This window comes from Asterias amurensis, chromosome 17 (genome assembly GCF_032118995.1).
Source record: "Asterias amurensis chromosome 17, ASM3211899v1".
Lineage (NCBI taxonomy): Eukaryota > Metazoa > Echinodermata > Asteroidea > Forcipulatida > Asteriidae > Asterias > Asterias amurensis.
Window position 1 is genome coordinate 14,587,304 of NC_092664.1, and position 23,013 is coordinate 14,610,316.

The 23,013-nt window shown below is 37.7% G+C and overlaps 1 protein-coding gene across 3 annotated transcripts in view; it reads right to left on the bottom strand.

The window, feature by feature from the left end:
• Positions 1-23,013, bottom strand: part of LOC139949581 (cAMP-dependent protein kinase inhibitor beta-like) — a 58,676-nt gene that overhangs the window by 31,749 nt on the left and 3,914 nt on the right. For 2 of the 3 annotated variants that reach the window (XM_071947984.1, XM_071947983.1), the window contains one exon: positions 9,106-10,108. The gene's annotated coding sequence lies outside the window, so the exon portion shown is untranslated. Of the gene's footprint in view, positions 1-9,105; positions 10,109-16,441; positions 16,805-23,013 lie in introns of those variants that run through there. The other variant, XM_071947985.1, reaches the window with a different exon arrangement.

Below are 23,013 nucleotides of genomic sequence, written 5' to 3' on the forward strand. Positions count from 1 at the left end.
TCCGATTGAGCCTAAATTTCCACAGGATTGTTATTTTATATATAAGTTGTGATACACGAAGTGTGGGACTTGGACAATAATGTTTACCGAAAGTGTATAATGGCTTTAAGAAGTACTGCAGTTATTGATAATTTAATAACAATTTGAGAAGAGATTCAATTACATTACATTTTCATGTTCAATCTTACTGGGCTGTAGTTGGTCAAATTGATTTGTCTCTTTAAAAAGGGACATCGGTATTACAACATTTGGGAATCACTCCCAAAATTACTGACCGTAACAACTTTAAGAAGTACTGCAGTTATTGATTATGTATAACAATTTCAGAAGAGATTAAGATACGATACATTACATGTTCATGTTCAATCTTACTGGGATGTAGATGGTTCAACTTATTTGTCTCTTTAAAAAGGGATACCAGTATTACAACGTTTGGGAATCACTCCCAAAATTACTTACCATAAAAACTTGAGAAACGCTTCCCTGCCTAGGAATGTGTTTTGGATGAACAATAATATGAAAAACCACTTAAAATCATTCCCATACTTTTTCGCACAACATCTTATTAAATGATTTTTGGGGTTGAACAAAGAATAGACTCGAGTGGGATTCGAACCAACGACCTCCGGATTAACGTGCCGGCGCTCTACCAACTGAGCTATCTAGCCCTATATTGGCGGTGTCCCTATTTTGTCAATATCTGTTAACATCTTATTAAGTGACAGGTGTATAACTTTATGGAATCTGTCAAAAGCTACCTTTAAATTTAAATCTAGATTTGAAAGTCTAATCGTCCTGAAATCAGACATATGACCTTTAATGTCCATTGTGTGCATAACCAGGTGGTCAAAAAGATTCACGAAATTTGAGCTCTACTGCCCGATTGTGTTCTTTTTGTATCGTGCTGTCCTTCAGTTGAAAGAAAATAAATATCACACGTTTCAAAACAGTGCTTGAGAAGATGAGAGGTTCTGAATTTCTCGCCCTGAATATTCCTCCTCAGTATAATCTGTATGCATCCTCACATACCTGATGTAAATATAGACCAGAATTCAACACTCCGCAACCTGAAATGCCTTTTTTGAGGGGAATTTGAAACGGAAATCGAGACTTTGTGGGCAAGCTCAGCTGGCGCGGGTTACTGATCAACTTTGAATTAATGCCCACCTCGACAACCCTGCGGCTGTTGTATGTATACAACTTTGAATCAATTTTGAATTATTTTAATAAATCACTGATTGACTGTTTTAAATGTAGAACTCCAGACAACTCTGGGTTAAATGAGCCGGTGGCTTAAAAAGATAAAAGGATGCTCTATAATTGCAAAGGTCTTGGGTTTGAATCCAACCCGAGTAATATGCATGTAATTTTTTTTTTTTTTTACAGAGCTCGGGAAAGTATTTCATTAGTTTGTGCAGTGCTAACACCGTAGTAGAGTAAAACCAAAAATTAAATGGTGGCTGTTTTATGTGTCAAACATTCAACAGACCACGAACATGAAACAAAAGACACGAATTTGGGTTAAAAACACTCATGACTGCTTGACTTGTAGCACGCAATTTGTACTGGACCAAACAATCACTCAGAACAAGATATTATTTCGTTTATGTTGAATGTTAAGCTTTAAATTTACTTCGAGACTTTAGAAAAGGAACACAATTAGTATTTAAATAATCGTTTGAGTAAAATAATATATATTTGTCAAAACTATTTTACTTCAGAGGGATAATGTTGTACAGCTCTCCATTGCTTTACCTAGGTCTTGAAATCAAATTCGTGGACAAATTACTTCTTTCACGAAAACTACGTCACTTCAGAGGGAGCCGTTTCTCACAATGTTTTATACCATCAACCTCTCCCCATTACTCGTCACCAAAAAAAGGTTTTATGCTAATAATTGTTTTGAGTAATTACCAACAGTGTCCACTACACTGCCTTTAAAAACCAACTCGTGCGATTCAAGGCAACGTGTTCCTTTGACGTATCTTACAATTTAAAAAGGGAGGGGGTAGGAGCATATGGAAAAGTACAAACATTAAAGACAAAGATTGGTGTGCACACAAGTGATTCACAAAATAAAAGGTTAAGAGACATTATACAGTCAGTGTAATAACTCTGCAAGACTTCTCTGCGAGCTTTATGCAAGCCGAGCAGTGCCCTTCAGTAATTAGACACTGTAATAAATACTACTTGACTTCACCCGGAAGAAACTGGGACCCGTCAGGGGAATTACTCCAAGCATTATCGACGTCATCTATTAGTCTCGGTTTTAAAACGAGGGGCTTTAGAACTAGTGCTCCCCATAGGTTTTGAGACTAATTTGGCTTTATTAAGCCCATGCGAATAGAAGATGTAATTAAGCTTTGCAAAGTGCACTTTATTTGGCGAATGGATAATGATCTAGACATTACAATGTATATTGTTTATGATCGAACTTTCATACAACACGTATAGGGCCGGCAAGGGCGGGAGCATGTGCCCTATATATAATGTAACTTGACCGTAGTATCAATTTTACCAAATAATTTTGAGAGTTGTTTGTCCTTAAACATTTTATTTGACAAACCAACCCATGGTGTAACACAGTGTGTATTTTATTGTTCTCTTCCTTGTGGAGACCCGGGATGACACTAAATAGGAGGAAAACAAATCTCACCACAGGGAAATTCGAAAGGCATGGGTGCTCCATAAGGAAGTGTGTGTCAAAAGTTCGTGGGAGGATGTTCATCGCAGGGAAAGGGGACAAACAAAAGATGTCTCCACAGGAATATGAAAAATATAAAGGGTGCGTTCAAATTACCGATAACAGGTGTGTGGACTTATCTTACAATAATTATAGGCAAAAAGCTTCGTCTATTTTTACACAGTAAATTTCCCTGTCTGTAACTTTTAATTGCTGTAACGTTTAAATGAATGAATGAATATTGATTTATAAGACTCTAAAATTTAAAGTGGGTTTGAGGCCATGCTAAAAAAAAATCAATATTAGATTGGCAGACCTAAACATAACACAACCAGTAATTGCTGAATTGAGTTTACTTTGTAAAAATTCACCCCAAGTATAATTAAACAACCTTCCTCAATTCATGGTTTAATTAAAAATTGATTTTACGGTCTACGAAAAACGTGTTTTTGTTTCCCCTTGGGTTTTTTTCTTGTTCGGACAGGCACAGCACGGCGTGTTAGATACTATTATTGGGTTTATGTAAGCAATATTGAAGTATGGGTAGACATCATGCATGGTGGATTCGGGAATCCAAATTAAATGAACCCCCTCAAAGGAATTCAGGCTTGAGGTTCAAGGTTGTTTTTTTAATAGCCTACTTCTTCGGGTGAACCATGTCTAATAACATGCAGTTTTTATCACGTTGTGTGGTTGTATTGTCAGTGTTGAGAAGGCAAGTTTCTTCAGGAGTTAATAATTTACTTTGTTGCTTATTGACAATAGTCTGCTCGTTGACTCGAGGCAGCTTGAACGTTTGCTGTAACACCATGTGAATATCCCTGTTCATAATAAATACCCCGTCGACCACAAAAACATTAAAAGTAAGCCGACAAACATTTTGGAATTATCCAAAAGTCCCCTGAGGGCATTCTCTGAAACTTCAAATTTGCGTTAGATCATTATTTTGTTAATTATTATTCTGAAGTTATGACTCATGTTTTAAAAGAGTTTGAAATTAAAGATTACACAATGTACCTTTAATTTAACTCTCTTTTAATTTTATTTAATTGAAAGGAAATAATTATGTCAAAGTGTTGTTTTTATCAGACATAATTACTTTATAAAAATGTACAACAAAATTGCCTCGAGATGCCACTGCCAAGGTTCCCCGCAGGGTTTATTGGTTAATTATTCTGAAACCGTGAGTCATGTTCCCAGTCATGTAACGTGCGTAGTGGGGAAACACCTCGGTCGCAAACCAATGTTAATATTTGATGGCATGTTCCCGCCTTTACCGCAAAATGTAGCGAAAACGAAAGACGTAATTACTTCTATAAGTACTATACATTTTAAAGATGCTATGTCAGATTTTGATTTAAAATTCAATAGGTATTTTGATGGGGGTCGAGAAAGTTACTAGCTTTCATTTGAGCCATTGCTCGAAAAAGTCCGCCAATTATTAGTAGCAGTGAAATAAAGTACTCAGAATTAGTTTTTGTCGGGATCCCGACAATATATCACGTGACCAATTCTTATGTGTTTTATAAGAAACGTTTGAAATTGTTGTCATCGTCCCTGACCATTAAAAGTAAAAGTTAAACTTGTTTTCGTTAGAGCGGTTGATACTCTTTGAAATACCATTCACTCAAAAAAATCTATCTTTAATGTTTGGGGCCAAAAATCTGACATAGCTTCTTTAACAACAAAATTGCCTCGAGTCGGAAAGTTCTCCGCAGGTTACATTGGTTAATTATTCTGAAATCATGACTCATGTTTCCAGTCGAGTAATGTGTGTAGTGAGGAAACACCTCGGTGACAAACCATTGTTAATATTTGATGCCGTGCTCTCGCCTTAAAACATAAAATGTAGTAGCAAGTCTCACGGGTCGTTGTAGAGAGAGGGCTCCCAATGTAAGACAGATACCTTTGGGGGTTGGGCATCGTCTGATACGATGGACTTAATAACTTGGGTTGAGACAAGACCAGATGTGGCCTGTATATTTTATGAGTCTGAATGTCAGAATTAATAACTTGATGTTGCTATCTGATGAGTCAACTCTTTATGCAGCTAGAGGACTGTTATTTTTTACCGATAATTTGCGCTTGCTCATTTTGTAATGTTTGGCCAAGGCCAACTCGTTTTCATCTTCTTTCTTTTAAAGCCAGTGGACACTATTGGGAATTGTCAATTTCAAGACCATGCTTCTCACTTGCTGTATCTCAACATGTGTATAAAATAACAAACCTGTGAAAACTTGAGCTTGATTGGTCGTCGGAGTTGCGAGATAACTATGAAAGAACAAAACACTCTTGTCACACGAAGTTGTGCGCTTTCAGATGCTTGATTTGGAGACCTCAAATTCTAAACTTGAGGTCTCGAAATCAAATTCGTGAAAAATTACTTCTTTCTCGAAAACTACTCCACTTCAGAGGGAGCCGTTTCTCACAATGTTTTATATTACCAACATCTCCCCATTACTCGTTACCAAGTGAGGTTCTGTGCTAATAATTATTTTGACTAATTACCAATAGTGTCCACTGCCTTTAAATATTCGTTGTTTCTTCTTGTGTGTTTTTCAAGTGTAAATGGATACTCTGCGATTATCGCATCTATATGTCATATTTGCATCGGGCATAAATAATATTATTTTGTGTTTGCCTGTACACTGATGAGTGTACTGATGAGTGCTCTGTTTCTATATAGGCACTTTCCCGAGTCTTGAGGGAACAACAAACAATACTAACGCCTTTAATTATTACTCTAATTAGTATCATTGTTCAAGGAAATTAGCCTTTGGCAAACTGCTCATGTTTGAGTTTTGTGTTTCCCCATTTGTCCATCCATGTCTCTTCGAGTTAATATAGAAATGCATGCAGTAATGCAAAACTGTGCCGCGATTATTTGGTTGGTATAAAAGACACTAGAACGTTCCTTTTTAAAACGCACCATGGACGACCAAGCTTCCTCGACTTGAAGAAGATACTTCCATCACCACACCCACCCCCCCCCCTTCCCCTCCTCGAACAATCCCACATCCCAAAACATGAATTTATTTTTCGGTCACGTTTGCAAGTAAATGTAAAACTTTAGTCAGTTGTACAGATGTAAACGCCTTTCACCATGCATTAATTCTCTCTCATTTTTCTTTTTCAATAATTTAGGCTACTTCACGGAAGCATTGATCAGTAAATTACAGCCCAACCCCCCAAACTGCCAGCTACGTCTCAAATATTTCAGAGATCTTCAGGCAATATTTATTCTTGAAACTAAAAACTACAGCTGCCAACAGAATACGGAACTATGAAGGATATGGTTGTTTTGATGAGAATATCACTGACGTCTCACTTCCTTAGTTTGTCTTATCAGTTTCCTTATATTTGTTTCAAGTTGTGTTATACGCCAAGAATTCACATCTAAATGTACTTCCCCGTTATCAATTTCAAACACAACCTGCCTACAATTATGTAGTTTTTTTTAACAGATTTACAAGTTTTACATAACAGGTATTTCACAATAGTCACGTTTTGCTGTTTTTTTTCTTAAATCGGTATCTGAAATTAAAATGTCACGGAGCAAACGTTCAGATAATTTTACTTAAGAAACTTCATTTGTTCAAATCTTCTCCAGAAACAAAATATGCAGGCCTGATACTTCATGGAGGCAAGTCTGATGCCCCCTCGATGCCCCTGGTCATTGCCTTGGTGCCTTTGAAATGTTCCATACACCAGCAATTTCGTCATACGGTGCCCTTTACCCAAGGAGAACATGCCTTGGTGCCCTTGCCCTTTTAAAAACGAAGCATGTACAGGCACGATCATGTAGGTCTTTAAAGGCAGTGGACACTATTGGTAATTCCTCAAAATAATTATAAGCATGAAAACGTACATGGAAATGAGTAATGGGGAGAGGTTGATAGCATAAAACATTGTGAGAAACGGCTTCCTTTTGAAGTAACGTCGTTTTCGAGAAAGAAGTAATTTTCCACGAATTTGATTTCGAAACCTTACATTTATAATTTGGGGTCTCGAAATCAAGCATCTGAAAGCACACAACTTCGTGTGACAAGGGTGTTCGATGATGATATTTAACAAGTATGGATGGGTTCAGCAGGTCGGAAGGTAGGATTTTGAGCTTAAATTTCTGAGAGCTCAATGTAAGTGCGTCCACACGTTATCGCATCATGTATGATTTTGGTTATTACTTCATGTTATTTCATGCATATGTTTAGATGCAGCAAGTAAGAAGACATAGTCTTTGACATTTACCAATAGTGTCAACGACAATATCTTTAAAGGCAAAATGATGATAGTCCGTCTCCAGATATTTAATTGAATCAAACACATTTACCACATGGCATGGACTTAATAATATTAACGAGTGCCCTCTAAACTTGGTTGCCAAATACCTTTTTTTGCACGAGACAGCTGTGCATTCCTATGCCATGAGGTATCTTAAAGGCAGTGGACACTATTGGTAATTGTCAAAGACTAGCCTTCACAGTTGGTGTATCTCAACATATGCATAAAATAACTAACCTGTGAAAATTTGAGCTCAATCGGTCAGCGAAGTTGCGAGATAATAATGAGAGAAAAAAACGCCCTTGTCACACAAAGTTGTGTGCGTTTAGATGGTTGATTTCGAGACCTCAAGTTCTAAATCTGAGGTCTCGAAATCAATTTCGTGGAAAATTACTTCTTTCTCGAAAACTATGGCTCTTCAGAGGGAGCCGTTTTTCACAATATTTTGTACCATCAACCTCTCCCTATTACTCGTCACCAAGAAAGGTTTTATGCTAATAATTATTTTTGAGTAATTACCAATAGTGTACACTGCCTTTAACTTAAGTTTGTTTGGGTTTTTTTTTGGGTTTTTTTCCTTCTTAATATTTCGCACTTGGAGTGAACTTTTGCATCTGGTTATAATTATTTGTTTCATTGCCCATAAATAATTAAAGAACCCTTTTTAGACATTAGTGATCTGCAAGAAGGCGGGAATGGACTGCGTGACTAAACAGAATGGACATGATCAACACAAACAAAATAATATCCTGCTTGAATATCAAAGGATTTCTCGACGAATTAATTACTCAAATTAATACAGGTTATATCTTCTAAAAAATGATGTCGTTGTTCAAACGGCAAATACTATTTGTGCATATTATTGTTTTGTTTTCCACTATCTCATATCCGCATTCACGACACATTTTACAATAAAGGAAAAAAATCAGACCATTTACATGGAATAATAATTGACCATCTGTGGCCAGACACGAAAGTATCATTACATGAGTTAATAACGGAGCAGTCTGTCTGTAACAACTTGTGTCAACAGTTAGGACCAAGGACATCAAAGCAGACCATTATCAAATAAATCAATAATGTTTGGATTGAATAAACACAGTAATAATGTGCTATTACTGGCAAGCAGTCTTCTTCTTTTTGTCTGTTTGGTTGGGTTTTTTGTGTTTGTTTTGAAAAGGGCAACATTTTAACAATAATCATGTCTTTACATATTTACCATCACCAGCATTGGTACTACTATACTACCAGAGCTGGTATTTGATGGCTTCAATTTTACAAGACCTTGGGTAATTACTAAAAAAGAAAAACATTACCATTAAAATTGTAATTATCATTAAAAACCATTACAGTGTGTCTATTTTCTCATCTACATAGATAGTTCATACAACTAAAAGCAAAATGGGAGAGGGAAACCGTTGTGACGGAAATCATGTTGAATTTTTGTTGCCCAGAAGTATTGAGTTGCAACTCAAATTGGGCGTTTTTTTTTTTTTTTTTATTTATTTTTTATTTATTATTATTTTTTTTTTTTTGGGGGGGGGGGGGGTGGGGGGTGAGAGGGGTGCTCCCCGTCAGATACGACAGCCATTGGTTTGTCATTGACTGCATAGCGTCGATGGTTTTGGTCTGGTCAGTCTAATTTAAAATAAGGGGGGGTGAAAGGGTATTTCATGTGTCGTGGAACTAATTGATATCGCTGTTCGACTGTGAGAATTCCAATTGATAAGCTTATTGCCGACCACAACCTCGTACATTACAAAACAAACATCGTCCCAACGCTATGCTGGAGAAAGTGTGGTAGACATCGGCTGTTCCCGTCCCTAGCTACATACGTTCATTCGCCTCGAAATGTTCATAAGAAATTCACGTTTCGGTTCAGAGAAAAAAGTCTTATCCATTTCTGTACACAAATTATATTTGAAACTTGAAAGTCGAATGTTGACAAAAGTTCGCACTGGAAGTTTAACGTGCCATTAATGACTCTTTTGTCTTTATATTGTCATAAGAACTTTATCACTCGAATAACTACGCTCTACATCATCAAAACTTAACTCGACATTCGGGCATCTCTTAAAAAAAACATTTTAAAAATTGTCAACTATTATTATAAAACAGAAATAAACAAAGAGTTTTCTTACCTCAGTCCTGAGAAATACTTGAAGCACTTAGCAGATGCTTGTCCTTGTCCCTCGGGTAAGTTCCAGAGATAGGGCAGATGACACTGATATCGATAATAGCGTAGATGAAGATGATTGCGACGGCCACTCCACTAAAACACTCCGTGCACAAAACGAGGTCCAAGGACCGTTAATTAGCCGTGAAGTTCTCCACAAAATTTCCAAAAAAAGTATGACCGCTTGACACAGGAGTATCTGAATGGAATGGTTGCTTAAACTATGAAGTCATTTGTGATCAGAGACATGATGTTCTTATAATGTTCCCACACTAGTAGGATGACATCATTCATAGAATAACTCGGTGGTTGTGATGAATGCAACTAATGCGAGCACCCACGTTTCATCAGATGTTAAATGGTACTGCATGCATCAAACAGCTTCCTTAAACTCCACTATTGGAATGATGCCATTCTCTCCTTCCATTATTCACGTCAACGTAGTACCAGCATTTGTTATCATCAATTATATCCCCAGCATAATCAAGGCATGCCAAGTGGTTTGTCTTTCCGTGACTACTATAAACCCATCACTACTCGACACAATCCTCTAAATGGTATTCACGGCGACTTTTGTCGTCTCTCTCCGAACCACAAATGAATTGTCATCCGGTCGTAGGGGTTAGCGCACGACAAACCACGGCGCACACTTAATTAAACTCCGGAGTGAAATAAAGACAAATCGGTTGACGGCTGGTTCAGCATTCAGTTGTGAATTCACAATGTTCCTTCCTCCTCCTGCGTTCCTGGCACTGCGCCCGAAGCCCTTCGCTGCCGATTTGCTTGTCAGGGTTTAGAGATCTCAGATGGCTCGAATGAGATCAATACAATTTCTCACGGCAGTAATTACAGCAGCAGTTATTGACGGTCGTTTTGGGTCTGTTTCGCATATATTCTTCCAATGAAGCGGTTTCTCAATAGTCACACTCGTACAGTTGTATATATAGCTGCAGAGTCTTGGGCCTTACCTGTACAAACAAATTGAGAGCAATTGAGTTATATAAACTTTAAAGGGGAATCGAGCTTTTATATGATAACGGTATACGTACACATCAGCATATTTTTAGAACACCGTCCAAATAATCATTGAACGCTAACAGTGTATATATAGTGATATTAAAAGCGAGGACTTATAATAACAAAAGGAAAAATATTGATTTTTGTTTTACCCATACCCATCAATGTGTATTGTCACTGTTAAACCATTATTTTTCCGACCGCTGTGAAAACAAAATCACAAGCAAACTCGGGTGGGATTCGACTCCCAACGAAAAGGAACAATCTCCGCGATTGCCATCACAAACAAAAACATTGGGGTTACATTTTCAGGATAAAGGAGGGTGCACAATGTCTAACCCTAACCCTAACCCTAACCCTAACCCTAACCCTAACCCTAACCCTAACCCTAACCCTAACCCTAACCCTAACCCTAACCCTAACCCTAACCCTAACCCTAACCCTACATACACGTTGTTGGTTTTTGTGAAAACATTGAAAGCTGACCACTACGATGTTAACGGCACCACGCCTGACCTGTGTGCTGCTGCCATCTTGGTCATCTTCCCTGTATCTAATAACACTAATGGATGCTGAAAGTCATTGTACAACGAAGGAACCATACTATGCCAGCTCAGCCTCGGTTTCGTTACATTGATTTTAATATGACAAGTAAATTCAAGATGGCCGCACCATGATAAAGATACACACCTCTCGCACTAGCTGCCATGGACGGCCGAATGCTAGCAAAATAATATTCAATCGCTAACAGATGTTGTGACAAATACCAAATGTACACAGACTTTCAATTAAAAAAAAATCTCATTAGACCTATTGGTTACAATGTTTTTTTTTTTTTTTTTTTTTTTTTTTTTTTTATGTGTGTATAAGGTTGCTACAAACAGCTGTGAGTCTGTTCGTTTTCATTTATGGCATCCCAGTAAACATGAACTCGGGCTGTCCATGAACAATCTCTATATTAAAAACATACGTCAGATCATTCCAGTTAGAGTTTCAGCGGAAGAATTTAGAACACCGACAACAGTCATGCATGAACACTGCTTAAAGTCAGTGTACTGGTAATTACTCGAATAATAATTATCATAAAACCGATCTTGATTACGAGTAATGGGGAGAGGTTAATAGTATAACACATTGGGAGAAACAGCTCTCTCTGAAGTGACGTAGTTTTCTAGAGAGAAGTACTTTTCCACGAGTTTGATTTAAAAACCTCAGATTTAGAATGTGAGGTCTCGAAATCAATCATCTGAAAGCACACCGAGAAAGAAGTAATTTTCCACGAATTTGATTTAAAAACCTCAGATTTAGAATTTGAGGTCTCGAAATCAATCATTTGAAAGCACACAACTTCGTGTGACCAGTTTTTTTTTTGTGAGAAGACTTGTTTTGACAATATTACCAACAGTGTCCAGTGTCTTTAAATATATCAGGATTGTGAAAGTAAAACAAAATATTTGTTAGTTAGTTTTGTTCTGTTCGTAGAACTATTTCTTCTGATACTAGTATTTTCCCATGACACGAAGCCATACTCGGGAAAACTGTATCTCTGAAAACCTGAAAAGGAAACCCAACCAAATTTAATGACTTTTACTTTTCAGCTAATAATAATAATAATAATAATAATAAACCGTTCTTTTAAAGCGCATTACACACGGAGTCCCAATGCGCTGTACAAAGTCAGAAAGAAAAAACAGACAAAACTAGTTGGAGTTTAACAAGTGAGTTTTGAGAAGGCGTTTGAATTTATCCAGAGTTTTAGCGTCTTTGATGTTGCGGGGGAGTTTGTTCCAAAGAGTAGGAGAAGACGTAGAAAATGCACGCTGGCCGTAAGACTTAGTAGAAGCGGATGAACAGGCAAGTAGAGATTGTGATTGAGAGCGGAGATTTCGAGAAGGCTGGTATTTGTGAACAAGTTCTTGCAAGTATGTAGGTGCGTGGCTATGGATACAGCTGTATGTCAGAAGAAGGGTTTTGTAAGCAATCAGCTGTGAGTGACTTATCAGTATTTTCTTCCAACTCGCACGACAGATTTAAGCCAAACTGTTCACAGAATTGCTGTTTCACACGATTGATCACACATAAAGCGTTGGCACTGTACGCCACTATTTTGTCAGTATATAACAAGCACGAGTATCTGTACACAAAATCTGTTATTTAAAAGGTCAAGCACTTTTTGAGTACGCAAAGACAAACTTTAGAAACTATTTACAAAAAAATATTCGACTCGACCTGACAGTTTACAAGATACTTTATAACAAAATGACAGCTGTCAAATTATATTTTTCCTCGATAAATAATTCCTTAATGCATCTGTTTGTGGAATTCCCCCTTTAATTAGTCCCGCATCCTCTGGCTGTGACTAAATTAAAGGCACTGGATACCTTTCGTGTTGTCAAAGACAAGTCTTCTCACTTGGTTGGTGTATCTCAACATAAGCATAAACTAGCAAATCTGTGAAAATGTGGGCTCAATTGGTCATCGAATTTGCAAGAGAATAAAACGAGAAAAAAACACCCTTGTTGTATTACTTCATGTGCTTTCAGATCAGATGCATAGCTTCAGCAAAGTCTTGTATTATGTGATTGAGAAATTATTTCTTTCTCAAAATCCATAGGCCTAGTTACTTCAGAGGGAGCCGTTTCTAACAATAATTTATATTATCAACAGCTCTACATTGCTCGTTTACCAAGTAAGTGTTTGCTTACAATTATTTCGGGTAACAACCAATAGTGTCCAGTGCCTCTAAGTATGCAGGGGAAAACTTCAAAAACTAGACACGAAAACTATTCAAATCGACCTGACAGTTAACAAGATAATTCATAACTGTCAAACGATATTTTTGTCCTTAACAAATAATTCCTAAATGCATGGACATCTGTTTATGGAATGTCCCCTTTAATTAGTCCCGCATCCTCCATCGACTGTGTCTAAATTGAGACGGCGAGAGAGAAATGCCTCGACCCCGGACTGCCGTCTCTCGACAAAATAAGAGCTGCCAGGGCTATTCGGTTGCGTTAAAAATAGAAAGCAAGTGTGATAGTGTCAATGTCACATCGGCACGGTGCTCTGACCCCGGGAATGGATTTAGTTTTCTTCTTTTACTGACCTGTCTTGAGCAACCTCCATCCTATAACCTTCTTATAATGATAATCTAAGACGCAGGTCTCTGACAATGGGATAAATTATTATGGACATGCACAGTGCATCAACCTGGAATAATGCAGACAAGTCGATAATGTTGAGCTGATCAAGTAATACTAAGGAAACCACTCAACAAAAATATCAAACACTTAACATTTGGATTGTGTACAATATGACTAATTGTATAGCTGTTCTAACATGCTGTGAATGATCAAACAAAGCACGTATATGCACGTGTGCCCTACAATACACATGAATGTTGACAGTAACGCAACAAATTAAACTCTAAAAAAAGGTCCACGTCATAACTTGACCCTGTTTCATGTTCACTTGTGGTCCGACCCATGGCTGGGTCAGGCTGGGTCACGTTTTATTATTCTGGGCCACGTTGTATTTGTGTGACATAGACTCCCTGATAGTTTGTGATACTGATTCCGGGTCGTTTTGAATCAGAAAAGGTCAGGCCCCACGTAACCCACTCCTGCTGGGTCATTTCTGACCTTGGAAGTTTTATAGTGTAAATTAATGTGATTATCTCACATTTTTAAGACAAGTTTTGCTTTGGGTTATTCAATTTATGTAAATGCCATAATGAATTTAACTCAAGTACTATAAAGCAAACCCAAATACATTCGAATTAAAACTGTTGGTAAACAAAATAAGTCTTTAGACCAAATCCTCCTATTGCATTTTCAAGAAAGGTGCAATCTTCCTAAGTAATTTTCACCTGAAAGCAATAACTTTAGCATCTTAGCATAGAATGTGTGTGTAGGTGTCCGAATCCCTTCTGCACATAATTATATATGCGATATGTCGTGAGTCACACATTTTCAATGTCTCTTATTAAACAAATCCGTTTTATAATCGCACTGACGGTACATTGGATGGATGAAAGCCTTACCATTAAATATGTGTTTTCTTTCAACCCATTCAGAGCAACGGGTATATCTTTGGTAATATTTTGCAAGTCTACATGAGTTTTCCGGTACCTGTACCTGTACTTTTCCCAATATTGTTTTCGTTTTATATATTGAGGTGATGTTGTATCTTTTGTTTTTGTATTGTAGTTTTTAGTGTAGTGTGTTGCCCATTGTACTTGCCTGTAGGCTCTATATCGTGTAGCATTGTTTGTATTAAATGGTTGTCTTTGTTATGCCTACGTATTTGTGATAGGGAGCCTAATTGTGAGGTTTGTTCTTTACCAACTGCTAGTGGAAATCGAATTTCTAATTTTTGTTATTTTTTAATATTTTATTTTTTTATGTTATCTATATATGTTGTCAAGGTAATACCCCTTACTTGGTGTTTCCCAAGAAGAGCATAACAACCTGTGCATATTTTGGCTCAATTAGTTACTCCAAGTTGCCAGAAATTACCGACAATAAAAAAAAAAACAGAGTGGTTTAAGACATGAAGCCTTTCCTTGATTCAAATTATGTGGGTGAAAATATGTTGGGACTGTTTCTCTAACAATGTGTTATAGTCATCACCAACTTTCCACTGCCCTTTAAGATTAACCAAGAAAATGTTTACGGTCATTTATTTGTTGAGTAATTACCAAAAGTACACCCTGCCTTTACAACCAGTTTGTTATTGTTGTAGAAGGTTTCCTGTTCCATTGTCACTTTCCTTCCATGCTTCGTTCCTGGCAGTATTGAGTTGCCTGAACCCAAACATAAGATGGCATGAGATCGTGGGAGAGCTCTATTAATAATTTCTCTTTTCGAAACTACGGCATGATCCCCGTCTGCAAGAGTAGCCTTTTGTCAAGGCATTCGTGCCATGTAAAGCTTCCCAAGCGACTTGAAGGGGAGACCACGCACCGAGTGGTCGCTCGCGCGAGTAGTCTCCCCTTGAAGTCGCTCGGGATATAGTGGTTCTACGAAGCTGCGCAAGCTATACGAAGGTATTGATGAAAAGCGAAGTCAGTGGAACTCGAAAAAGAGCCTATGATTCTTCAACTACCCACACAGTTTAAGTAGGGTTTTAAGAACACATGCCATCTTAGATTACCAAACATTTTAACAGGAATCATTGCAGAAGAAGTATAGTGAAGCAGCTCGCTTTGAATGCGTGGGAGGACAGCTGTAAGACAACTATACCCCCACGCGAGGTACAACATCGTCGTCTAAATAAACACTAGGCTGACAACAAACTCTGGTAAACATCAAAGGAACCTTAAAGGCAGTGGACAATATTGGTAATTACTCAAAATAATTATCAGCATAAAACCTCACTTGGTAACGAGTAATGGGGAGAGGTTGATATTATAAAACATTGTGAGAAACGGCTCCCTCTGAAGTGACGTAGTTTTCGAGAAAGAAGTAATTTTCAAGGAATTTGATTTCGAGACATCAAGTGTAGAATTTGAGGTCTCGAAATCAAGCATCTGAAAGCAACAACTTCGTGTGACAAGGTTGTTTTTTATTTCATTCATGTCTCGCAACTTCGACGATCAATTGAGCTCCAATTTTCACAGGTTTGTTATTTTATGCATATGTTTAGATACACCAAGTGAGAAGACTGGTCTTTGACAATTACCTATTGTGTCCACTGTTTTTAAGAATCGTTGTGAAAAATACACATTCCTCACAAAGCAATTAATCAAAGCGAAACTGTTGAAAACAAAGAGGTTTCATCAATTATCTCGTCACAGTGTCACACATGCCGTGTCGCCCCTCTTGCCCAATATAAAACAACGCACACAAGAATGGTTCGAAATATTTACTAGTCGCCCCCCCCCCCCCCCCCCCCTCCATGGGGCTTTGCCTCCCCTTTAGTCATTTATTTTCTGGGAATTGTTTTTATTATAATTAGCCAAGGCACACAATAACTTCTGACAAATGTCTTTACGATACAATTTAATCTTCTAAACCCTTGGAGTTTCAACAACAAGCAAATAAATTAACAACGGCCGCTAATCGGGGATCTTCATTGTTCACCACCTATGTATGTAGGCTTTCTAATGATACATAATTGATGAGATCTCTAACTGTATATGGTATTTTTACAAAAGTACAACATGACCACACAAAATACTCCAAAGCAGGCCCGAGTTTAACAGATTAAACCGCTCAACTAAATTCCTCATTACAAAAATAAATAAATACAACATAAACATGTAATTTCTTTGTTACAATTACCTTGACAGCTCCAATCCTGTCCTTAGCAACAAATGATTAACAAACCAGTACTCAGTAACACATCCCACTTCAAGAAACGTCTTCAAGATTGTCTGATCAAAACGTCTCAAGCATTCTGCATCATCTTATAAAGTATCCGGGCGTCAGATGATGATCCAGAGGGGATGCAGCGGGGAGGAAGCCCACAAAGCGATGATACCTCACACGTGCTATTCGATCACACGTCCATTAAGATGTTACAGTCGCTTCCCAATTTGCACGCAAATCCCCATAGATGTGACACGCACAGGTTGGTGACACTTATATAGCGTGGATATTTTGTTCAAGCATGTAGTATAGAGGGAGCAAGAGGGACCTACAGTGACTCATCCTCGCCGCGGAGGAGTAGACGATGTAGGCCGGGCAACTTGCTCACCAGCATCATCCTCCACACATCGCTGCAGGGCAATAGCAGAATCGATGACAGTTTCTAAATGTATGAAGAGGTACAGGTACCACACACAGCTATTTATAGCATGCATTAAGGAGAAATATTTGTCAAATTATAGGAGTCACTTGGTTCCTAGCGCCTTAACCATGGATGTGGCGGCTGGGTTGTTCCATTATGGGCGCAGGGTTGATGTATATACGATGTGAAGAATAGTTCAGGTATGTGTGCCTTCGTTTTTGAAAGGGCAAGGGCACAAAGGCATTTTCTCCTCGAAAGAGGGCACCCAATGGGGAGATTGAGAATTTCTATGGATCCAAGGCATGGGGGCACTCGCTTCATTTGTTTTTTCGAAGTATCATGCCTGTATACGATGTGAAGAAGGGTAATATGCTCTTCATGTTTGTTCTCCTTCTTTATTGTGAACTTTTTGAAGCCTAGTGCGTTTTATTATTAAGACGAAAGGAAATGATTGTAATGTTCATGATCTCGTGCTGCATTGAAGAAGGCCATTAACATAAAAGCTCATCGACATCAGGAAACAACTGATGAGTACAGGCAATCGGAAACTCTTTGTAATGAAACCAATTTAGCGAATTTTTCCGATTCCCAGATGGCCCATCAAGAAGATAATTAATGTGCGTCATTTCCCCCAAATTATACGATAGCCCGGAATACAATTTCAACGGTTTTAAGATTAAAGAGTTCACGGTATCATACAATGAAAGCCAGGGAGTAATTTGAACAATTTAAAGGGGGTTTTGGTACTTTGTGTACGACACAAAAACACAAGCCACAAGCATCCACAAATTTATACAATAAACTTACAGAACGGTACAAAATGAATAATTGTTGTCTCAGTGAGATGACAATGATTGGCATAGTACAACGGATTTACAGGACTCTCCTGAAAACATTGGCCCGTGCGATTTCACTTTTTTTCTCTCCAAAACTTGACGACCAGAGAAGCTGAAACTTTAACTGGTAAATTATTTAACATACATCTTCATTCACAGTGAGTATAGGGATTCGTGTCATGGCCAAAGACTCGACCTCCAAACAGATATCAAAAACCTTAAATGGTGAAAGAGTTGACGGTGTCATGCATTGGTATTTAAAGAGCAAATTCATTACAATTTCTCAGGTTTCATTAAGCACAATCTCGCACAACAAAATGTCACGAGGAACAAGAGTCAAGTTTACAAAAATATAAAGAGCATAGTTGTGTGGAGGCCTTTGCTTTTTGTCAATTGTAGTTAAGGGTTGGGCGAAAACAATTTCGAAGAAATGTTTTATGGTGAGGAGCCTTTTCCTGACGCCAGCCACTTGGAAGTAACTAATAATTGTCTGGAACTATCTCTGCACCTTGACATCAAGGTCAAGGGTCAGGGTTATTATATTTCCCACAGAATCACTCGGCAATAATTATTCATATTCAAATTACTATGTATTCTATGTTTATAAAAATAGGTGCAAAACAAAAAGGTGCCGAAGAATATAAGACATCGTATTGCAGATCAAAATGTGGTACATCAATTTCAGAATATGTAGGTCATTAAACTCTTGGCACACAAAAGCGTCGTGACCATGAACACTATCTATCTGCGTAAATTCACATCTGTTTGCTTTCCAACCAAAGAACCTTTCTCAATGAAAAAAAGGGAAATCCCAAAACAAGATACAAACAAGGACAATTTGAAATCAATAATCTTTACATTGTGTGTCCAACAAAGCCCAACACGCAAAAGAAAACAATTCCTAGAAGAGAACATGAAAACCATAGTGAGTTACTCAACCGAAACTTGCTTCAAAGATTTCATATTGTCACCACTACGCATTATGATGACTACTTGTTTTGGGAAAGTGTAATGTGAGAGTATGAACTGAAAGTTACTAAAACTAGCACAAAAAGGCGTACCAGCAAAAGAATGTATATCAGGCCTCAAAAAAGATACTTAAAGAGTTATCATAGAAGCAACAAACAGCACAAATTCCTGCAGGTTATATATCGTGATTATGTCTAAACAAACTCAGATATCAGTCCACTACAGGAAATTCTGCAGCTGTAATAAAAAAAAATGTGTATGATAACGATGGCATCATTAAAAAGAATCAACTCTGATGCCATGGCTCCGATGCCGTGCTGCTGTTTAAAGGCAGTGGACACTTTTGGTAATACTCAAACTAATTTAATTATTAGCATAAAACCTTACTTGGTAACGAGTAATGGGGAGAGGTTGATAGTATAAAACATTGTGAGAAACGGCTCTCTGAAGTAACGTAGTTTTGGAGAAATACGTAATTTTCCACGAATTTGATTTCGAGCCCTCAAAATTAGATTTTGAAGTCACGAAATCAAGCATCTGAAAGCACACAACTTCATGTGAAGGGTGTTTTTTATTTCATTGTTGTCTCGCAACTTCGACGACCTATTCAGTTTAAAATTTCACAGGTTTGTTATTTGGTTCTTATGTTGAGAAGACTGCAGGTCTTTGACAATGTCTTTAAAGAATCAACGACGCCATGGCTCTGATGCCCGCTGCTGCTTTAAAAGCAAATCAACAAAACCTGGTGTCCATTCTCACACGAGTAACATTGTTTATCCTGAATGTGGGGTACCCCAACTTGGAACCATTTCATTTCCATAAGACATTATTTAGAGAGCACTATGTCAAAGTGAATAGCACAGCAAAACCCAACCTAGATTTCACAAAGATAGTTCTAACTTTAGGTCCTACGTCTCTTTAAGGCGGGTTAATCGAAACTGTTAAAAAGCTTTAATCATAAGTTGAACAGGTAACTCGTCAACTCAAGATAAGATTCAGTCTTAACTCTTTGTGAAATCGGGGCGATTTCACAAAAAGCTATGTCCGAATTGAACTCATACGGCTAGAAAACGCCTACCGGCTGGATGGCTGCGCCATCATGTTGAAGTATGTGTCATCCTTTAGCAACATACTAAGCAACAGTCGTAGCTCTAGATGCAGCCGCTATAGTCCAGATACTGTTTACCAACTTAGCTTTACTGTGAATCAATCTTAATTGCTCAGCAAATGTTGTCACAATGCAATTAAACACCACTCGTGATATTTACTGTATGGCCACTCATCTTATAAGATGAATGTCATTAGTGCTTTGTGAAATTAAACACACTTCGATTTTTTACAATATTGTATAATCCCAGTAATGGCTCGCTGACAGCAACTTTGTACATATTTAACTATATATATATATACATATATATTGTAGGCCTATAAATTAAACACACTTCGATTTTTTACAATATTGTATCCCAGTGATGGCTCGCTGACAGAAACTTTGTACATAACTTACTATATTTTTTTGGTAGGCTTGTTGTAAGATTTGAATGCTAAAAATGCATTATATTGTAAGGTTTGCAGTTACACCACGTACTATACCTAAGTATAGGATTTGGAACTTTGCATGGTAGGCATAAAATAGTTTTGCAGTAAAACCATAGGTAGGTGTTTTATAGCCCAATCGTGTACTGGACCAGTTACTATTTTCTTTCAAGACCGGATTCCCCCTCATGCGCAAGTGTAATTCGATTTAGCACAACACGTAGCTAAACACTACAACAATTATTTGTCTGCCACATAATTTGCCGCTTAATTTATGCTCAGCAACAAATATTGTTCAGCAATATGTTCTGCTAAAAAGCATGTCCATGAAATTTGGACCATCTCCACCGTTAATTCAGAAACACAGACATACAAAATCCTCACACACTCACGTATACAACCATCATATAACACTTTAAGTAAAAATGCATGTCCAACCTCACAACACAACGAAAAATCAAGACCCACCCACTGTCCGTCATAACTTGGCTCAGGTCTTATTATTCACATTGTCTGGTATCCCTAACCGCTCTTCGGGTAATTTCTAGTCCCACGGAGCAAGTCTGAACAAATATACATTGAGTGCCATCACATCACCCAAGTGTGGACACATCGATTGGGTGTGATTACTCAGTGGTCTCTGATGGTTTTCTGGTGGGGTTCGCTCGTCGTTGTGAGCGGCTATATAAAGCATGTCCACTGTCTCTGAATCTCGTCCAGCATTGCATAGAGCTGGGCGCATTTAAAGGCACAGCCGTCGATTTCTCCAAACTCTTCCTTACTAAGGGAATCAATGTGTGGTGAAGAGGTTTTCAACTAGTGGTTTAATCCCAACGAGGCCTGGTTCTTGATAATGTTACCGAGACGACGTCGAGGTAAATTATCAAGAACCAGGCCTCGGCGGGTTTAAACCACTAGTTGAAAACCGATTCAACACACTTTGATTCCCATTCATTAATACCTTTTTCGGTCAAAAAACATCACAAAATTTTGGTCAAACAGTAAAATAAGTGCAAAACTTTTAATTGTTCAACGATTTCTTTCAACACAACAACCCTCCAGCTATAAAATGGTAAGGCCCTCTGCCCGATCGGGAAACTGTCTTATAAGAACAACAAGCTCGCGTGTCACGCCCATGTTTCAACACTTTTTACCGGTCAGTGACGCGCTCTCCACCAATAGGAATAGCGAAACTGTATGAGGCATTTATGAATTAGGATTAATGTTAGGACTTAGGACGAGTTCTAAGTTTCGTATTCATAAACGTTAGGACGCATTTTGTGAGCTGTTGATGGTACAAAACTCCACATGAAGAGAGAAAAAGTTTTTTAGAAAGAGGTAATTTCGCACTCAAATAATAATCAAATACTTTTGTGAAGCATATTTATATAACCACATAAAGGTTCCTAATCAAAAGGTTTTACTTTCACTACATCAAGTGAGAAGACTGGTCTTTGATAATTACCAATAGTGTCCACTGTATTTAAAGAAAATGGCCACCTTTTGGTAATTGTCAAAGACCAGTATTTCTCATCAATTATGCATAACATAATAATACAATTTGAACTCAATTGGTCGTCAAAGTTGCGAGATTATAATGGAAAAAATGAAGTTGTGTGCTTTTACATGATTGATTTCGGGACCTCAAAATCAAGATCTGAGGTCTCGAAATCAAATTCATTGTTTTAGTGGAAAATTACTTCTTTTTCGAAAACTACGTTACTTCAGAGGTAGCAATGTCTTATGCTATCAACAGCTCTCCATTAACAGCTCTTGTTAAAGTAAGTTTTATGCTAACAATTATTTTGCGTATTACCAATTGTGGCCAGAGCCTTTAAAGGCTAATGAAGTTTATCCACGATAACGATTTTTTTTCCTTAAATAGATAAATTTACTTTGATTAGATCTATTCTTGAAAATTTGCACAGCAACAATTTATGTTTGCTAACATGTATTACTTTCTGTTTGGATTTCTAAAATTGGAACCGGTTTGATTGAGTGGGGGCGTACTTCTAAAAGCGGTCTCAATTTCGAAGGTATACATTAGCGGGACTGCATCAACGAATAATTATGGGCATAATAGAGAACCAATCCGTGGGGGTATGGACTGTGAGAGGGAAGCAACCGGACCCAATTTCATGAAGCCTGTAAGTTCACAAATTTGCTTAGCATGAAACTTCTTCCTTGATTACCAACCAAATTTCCATTTGTTGCATATTTCTTTATACTGGTATTCATTTGCTTATCCTGATAATCATGTGCCAATTTGGTTGGTAATCCTGTTTTTTTAACAAGGAAGAAATTTCACATTAAGCAAATTTACAGGCTTTATGAAATTGGGCCCTGAAAGGATTGGAGGGGTACAAACTTGGGTCAATTATTATTATTCATGCGGGTTTCATGTTGTAATCATACAGTTGAACACGAAAACACAAAACAAGAAACGGGCCCAACTCCATAGAGCTGCTAAATCACAAAAAGGTATAGATGTTAAATTTGCATGGGGGATAAAGAATGTTAATTTTGGTTTTTACCCATACACCGATGTGTGTTAGCACTGTATACTCAGTATTTTCCCGAGTCCTGTGAAAAAAATATATATCACAGGCATTACGCGGGTGGGATTCGAACCCACGACCTTGCAATTATAGAGCAGTGTCTTGAAAAGTAGCTAAGCATAAAAATAAAATAAAAATTATGCATACTAGAATGTTGTAAGCCAAAGTACCGAATCACAAATAAAAGGACAAGTTTAACCCACAATTTGTTTTTCAAATGTATAG